Source organism: Melanerpes formicivorus, unplaced genomic scaffold (genome assembly GCF_026170545.1).
Source record: "Melanerpes formicivorus ecotype bairdi unplaced genomic scaffold, bMelFor1.0.p_v2 SCAF_13, whole genome shotgun sequence".
Lineage (NCBI taxonomy): Eukaryota > Metazoa > Chordata > Aves > Piciformes > Picidae > Melanerpes > Melanerpes formicivorus.
The window spans coordinates 4,214,894-4,221,317 of NW_027142365.1; the positions used below are offsets into that span (position 1 = coordinate 4,214,894).

At 45.1% G+C, this 6,424-nt stretch overlaps 1 long non-coding RNA gene across 1 annotated transcript; it reads left to right on the plus strand.

The window, feature by feature from the left end:
• Positions 1–374: 374 nt before the first annotated feature.
• LOC137445024 (uncharacterized) lies at positions 375–5,795 on the plus strand. Its single transcript, XR_010988311.1, has 3 exons — positions 375–496; positions 2,373–2,490; positions 5,048–5,795. It is a non-coding gene; the product is annotated as an uncharacterized lncRNA (long non-coding RNA).
• The last annotated feature ends 629 nt before the right edge of the window (positions 5,796–6,424 follow it).

Here is a 6,424-nt window from a genome sequence, read left to right on the forward strand (position 1 = left end):
TCCCATCTACATACAGCAATGGCATTGCTATTGACAATTAATTCAATAATCCACTGGATTGAGGAGCACCCTTCCAAGAATGTTGTGTGAAGTGTCTTGTGAAAATGTCAGCCTTGATTAGAGTTTTAAACTGAGCATTTGGAGCTGACTGTAAGATTTGGGGTTTAGCAAGTATAAACTAACATGGAAACTTAATCTGCCTCAATTTAGAGCTGAAGGATTGTTAGGAAGCTATGAAAGGAACTAGAAGGATACCACCTGTTGTTTTTTTTTAATCCATAGGACTGGGAAGATTATTTCATTTAAAAGATCAGCCCACTTGTACACAGCGTAGTTTAGTGGCAAAGGGGACAGAGCCAAGTGTGAGACAGGTGTTGGGACACTCAGATTATTCAAACTTCCCATCCTGACTTGGACACCAGTCACTGCCCAGTGGGAAATGCTGAAGAGAACACATCAGAAACACTTCTCTTGATTCAGGCACTTCTGGCTGTAGGTAAGTACTGCCACAAAAATAGGGTTCAAAGCCCAGAGGACCACTAGGGACAGATGTCTGAATCTCACACGGCAAAGGGAGGCAAAAGACTATTTCCTTGGATTGTTTCTAGGATTTGCATTAAATATTGAGGGGAAAAAAACAAACCATCCACTGCCTTCAAGGTCTGTTAAGGTTTCCAGCCCAAGCAGTGCACAGTGGTTGGCTTATTAGACAATCCAAGCAACACCTGGGACAGAGCTGCATGCCTGAGCCACTCTGAATGCTCCCTGCTTTGCTTCAGTTTCTCAGAGGACTCATCCCTTGTCTTTAGGCTCTTTCCTGATGTTCAGATGAAAGCATCCTGACTTTACTCCTGCTGAAGCCAATGCAATGAACTGACCTTCAGTGCTGCATCTTTACTCTCTCTAATTTCTCCTGCACTGAGATATTAAAGCATGCCAAGGACAATTTCTGAAATACAATGTTCCCTTCTGACAATGGAGAGTTTGCTTCTGGGCACAGCTGAGGCCTGAGCCAACAAGGATCTCCTGGACAGATCAGTTATTAACAGGCCAGCATCTCTGCCCAGCAGGCTCTTTGACTGTGGGTCACCTGTTAAATACAATAGATGTGGAATGTTCTGCACTGGTTGTCCCCCAGGCCAGGGAATCTGTTTCACTTCTGGACAGAGATGCCTGCTAGGACTTTGTTTCTCTGAGGCAATGCAGCTTTGAAATCACAACCACAGGTATCCCAAAACCAAAGGCACTAGCTGAGTGGCAGAGAGCTCCCTGCTTACCTGCCATATCATGCTCAGCTTTGTGTAACACTCCCAGGAGGTTATTACCCAGAAGCACTGCTTTACACTATGCTAATGTGTTAGACAAATTACTTTAGAGCACCTGCATGAGTAGAGGAATCACCTGAATCCAACTCTTCCCTTTACCCAAATTTTTCTGTCCAAGTGACCTCGGTTTTCAATGAGGTGTAATTTGTCTGCTGAGTTTTATTGTGTGCTACTGTCTGTCACCACAGCTGTGAAATATTATCTGTAATAAATCAGCAGCAATGGTAAAACCCTTGAGCTGGAAAGGAATCGTGATGCTTGGATCTGCTGCTGCACCAACTACTTCAGTATTTGCAACTCCTGTTACTCAGAATTTACCTCGAGTTACTGCTGGGCAAAGAAGGACAGACTTAGAGTCCTGAAAGCAATCTTTCTGAAAACAGACCAAAGCACTCACCAGGAGGGTCCTGCAGCTGCTGGATTTCAGTTAGGAGTTTGAGCATCTGGCTCCGCCTTCAAGGTCCAAAGCCTGGTGATGACACAAGAGGGAGATGCAATGATGAGTGTCCCATGGCGGGGACAGGCTGGCAGTGCTCCCAAACACAGGCTGCTATTTTTAAAGGAGCTGTGTTCTGAAGCATAGGACTTAGTGCTGCAGTTTTAAACAGGAAGCATGCATGTGTGTCCTGCTAACTGGGCAAGCAGAAGGAATCCATTAATTACTGCACTTGTGAATGTCTGAAATGGAAAGGCAGTGGAATGGACACAGCACAGCAGGCTAGAAAGCACTGGTGGGGTCAGGACAATGCACAAATAACCTGGATGAAAGAAATACCCCTAATTCTCCCCAGATTTTAATGGCTATTATACTTCCATTGCAAACTCTGAAAAGCTGATCAAAAAGAAGCTTTCTGCCCCTCCTCGGCTGGCACACGCTAGGAAGCCAGCAGTGACTCAAGCTTTGTCACATAAATTCTTTGGTAACTCTGTGCTACCCACCAATATGGAAGAGCACATTAATTTCACAGCCCTCCACAATGCTGTGCTGCCAACTCACACCCTTTGCTGTGAGCATCCTACTAGCTCACACTTCACTTCTTTCTCCAGCTTCTGCATCAAAGCATTTGGAAAGGAAATTTGTGAAGGGCTGCAGAGCCTTTAGAATTTTTTCTGCCCTGGCTGCTTATGAAGAGACTTTGAATGCTCGAGATGCAAAGAATGCCCTGTAAGTACAGGGAAATACCTGCAAATAAGCACAATGGAAGAATGAGGTAGGGGAGGGGTGTGTGTGTGTGGAATGGTTTCCTTTTTTGGAGATGCTTTGTTACCTTCTGGGTATCCAGCAACCTCCTCTATGGCCAGTATTTCAGAAGTGTGAAAGTTGCATCTAAGCAGAAGTTGTGGTTCCATATGGCATTTTCTGCAGAAGCAAAGGCAGTTCACGGTCCCTGACTTTGCACTTCCATCTTTATGCCACTTCACTTGCACCCTCACTGAGCTGTCACAGCTCTTTGTGAGCCAAGCTGCAAGGCAGAGCACTAAATCAGCTGGGGTGAGAAAAAAAAAAGGCACCAAACAGAGGTAAATGCTTTCACTGACTATTTCTACTACTTTGCGTGTCAAAATGCTACCTAAAAGCTCTTCAGGTGCACTGTCTTTCAGGAGGATGAGACAAAGGTCTTTTTTGACCTTAAATTCTAAATGCTTTGTGGCTTAATCATGGAAAATAGTAGTGCCATGGTTTAGGCTGATTTTGCAAACATTCCTCAGCTCCATCACCAGCTCAGGCTTTGAAGGAAAAAAGAACATGAAGTTAGAGACCATAAGTTCTTCTGGCGTTAAGATGGTATTGGGTGATAGGTTGGACTTGATGGTCTCAAAGGTCTTTTCCAACCTGGTTAAGTCTATTCTATTCTCTTCTATTCTCTTCTCTTCTCTTCTATTCTCTTCTCTTCTATTCTATTCTATTCTATTCTATTCTATCCTATCCTATTCTATTCTATTCTATTCTATTCTATTCTATTCTATTCTATTCTATTCTATTCCACTCCATTCCATTCCATTGCATTCTAAGTTCTAAGCAATCCCAGCTTCATTCATCTTCTTGCAGGACTAAACAGCTGCTTCTTGGACTAAAGGAATTACAGTCCCCTCTCAATCTCACTTCTTGCCAAATATAGAAACATATCCACAGCTCCTCACCCTGGGTTCATTCTGTTAATGTCTCCTGGTTAAACCAAGAGAGGGGGAAAATAGCTGTTAATGGATATCTAGACATTAAACTCCCCTTTTAGCCAACTGGTAGAGTCAAACTTGCCTTAAACAACAAAAGCTTGTGAGTATCTCTTAGTATAGGCATAAGGGCTTCATAGGAGAGAATATATGAATACATCCTCCTCTTCCTCGATTTTCTTCTCACTGCTATCCAGCAGCACAAGAGAATTTTTGTTTCTTTCAGTTATAAAGGTCTCTCACTCTCTCCCCACAGAGGAGGTTTTGTCTGTGGTGGATATTGTTGTCTTAGGGCTTTGGTGCTATGGGCTGTTCAACGTGGCTGCTAATTAAGCCACATCTCCAGGAAAGAAAAATTGTTCACCACCTCAGGGGGTTTTGGCAGTCTTTGTGAAGAGTTGGTGCTGCTCCAGGTTGTAGTAGACAGCTGTTACACAGCAGCACAAGCTCTATAATGCCTTTGTGCAGGGAGCCAGGAGCTAAGTGTGAAACACCAGCCAGCAGAGCCAAGACATCATGGACTGTAGTCCTGCCTCAGAGTGTCCCAAAGTGCAGTAAATCCAGAGGGGCACCAAGGTTCAACCAGATGCCCAAATCACCAGGCAAGTTTGTGGTGATGTGGTAAGCCCAAGATTAAGCCAGAAAGTCACAGTTAGGATAAGACTTAGCCAGTCAGGCATACTCCTGTGATTGCCATGCAGGTCCATGGTGACAAAGAAGGTCCAAGGCCAGCCTGGACCAAGGTCAGCTGGGACGTCAGCCTGCATGTCGGAGTCTGGATCAACGGTGTTCATTTCCAAACAGAAGTCTGGCTGTGCACAAGACACACATTCCAACAACATAACTTCAGGCCAAGGCTGTGACTGGACTCAAATGGAGCCTAGGAGCTGAGGGTGTGCACAGAGGCTTCAGGAGAGATTTGTCTGGGCTGATAAAACCCATTAGTGTTCTCAGGACCCTGGCAGCTTGCTTCTGTCCACTGATTATAAAAGAAAGAGAGACAAGAAGCTCAGACACATGCAGCTGATCAGATGAATCTCACATTAGATCCAACATCCGTGTTTTCCTGAGTCTGTCTTGATTCCTGATGGAGCATAACCTACTATGAAGCCCTGCTTCACAGGAAACTTTTCATCCCAGTTAGAAGTGGGGCACTTTTGAAAACTGCAGTTTAATTTCATGAGCATTAGGTAGTTCCCACGGGAGGTTTCTGTATGTAGAAGAGAGTAATCACACCAGGCAATGCCTCCTTCCAGTCCCTTAAGGTCAGTTTGCTCTTGCCTGAAGGGCAGGAAGCAAGTTGAGGCTCAAGAAACACAACTTGATGCTGAAATGCTAGAAGCAAGGAGTCGAACAAGAAGCTGTCTCCCTGGAAAGTATAACAGGTCTTATTTGTGAAGTTGGTCTGAAGCCTTCCAGCACAGTTTGACTTCTCAGTCTCCAGTGATCCAGATTTCCCTATTGTGGTACTTCTTACTGATAATTGCCATCTTTTTTTCCTTTTTTTTTCTCTTGGTAAGCTTCTGTAATCCCATGTTTGTCACCTCCAGGCTATGCTGTGTTGATTCACTCATCATCTGGATACAACTGTTTCTACGCCCACGGCTCTGTCAGTTCGGTGGTCCTCAAACTAAGGTATGCAAAAGCCTAGAACAGACTGCTGTGTTCCACTGATATCTGCCTATGGGACAACCTCCTCAGGAATTTTAAAGCAGCTCCATTTCATGGTTTTTCTTCAGCAAAGATTTCAACACATCAGTCTTGGAGAAGATCTCTCCCATTCTGAAATTCTCCCACACTTTCTGTCACCACCAGAAACCAAAACAACTGAGTCAAAAAACATTGTAGCTTTAAATACATTCTGACTCTAAGAAGGAGGAATGACAGAAAACCTGTACAATGCTGCCATTGCTCTTGATTGTAGATAGAAAGCAAGAACATGTTCTTGTGATAGCTGACAGCATCTGTCTCCAAAGCAGAAAGACTATGGGTATATCTCTTGGGAAATATCTACATGCTGCAAAGTGCTGCCAAGGCTGAGACATTCAGTCTAGTCTCAACTGAGCTAATTCTGGGCATGGAAACAATACTGCTGGGTTAGTAGGATGTTCCACTCACATAAATTAGCCTTTCTAGTTGACCCATCACAGCTCTGTCTTGAATGGACTATGGCATGCAACAAAATGAGTTCCCATGACTGTCATCCAGAGCTTCCCAGAGAAAGGAGAGCACGTGTTAAGAGTTAGCAATGGCAGACCTGTGGGTGAAACAGTCTCAGAAGGAATAAAATATGACAAGTTACACAGAGATTCTTGCTTCATTGCAAACATTTATGCTGATTATCACACTGTATCACAGTATCACAGTATCACAGTATCACTTAGGTTGGAAAGGACCTCGAGGATCATCGAGTCCAACCTGACACCGCAGACCCCATGACTAGACCATGGCACCAAGTGCCACGTCCAATCTCCCCTTGAACGCCTCCAGGGTCGATGACTCAACCACCTCCCTGGGCAACCCATTCCAATGCCGAATGACTCGCTCGGTGAAGAACTTCCTCCTCACCTCGAGTCTGAACCTCCCCTGGCGCAGCTTGAGACTGTGTCCCCTTGTTCTGGTGCTGGTTGCCTGGGAGAAGAGGCCAACTCCCTCCTGGCTACAACCACCCTTCAGGTAGTTGTAGAGGGCAATAAGGTCACCCCTGAGCCTCCTCTTCTCCAGGCTAAACAATCCCAGCTCCCTCAGCCTCTCCTCATAGGGCTTGTGTTCAAGGCCTCTCACCAGCCTTGTTGCCCTTCTCTGGACACATTCAAGTGTCTCAATGTCCTTCTTAAACTGAGGAGCCCAGAACTGGACACAGTACTCAAGGTGCGGCCTAACCAGAGCAGAGTACAGGGGCACTATGACCTCCCTGCTCCTGCTGG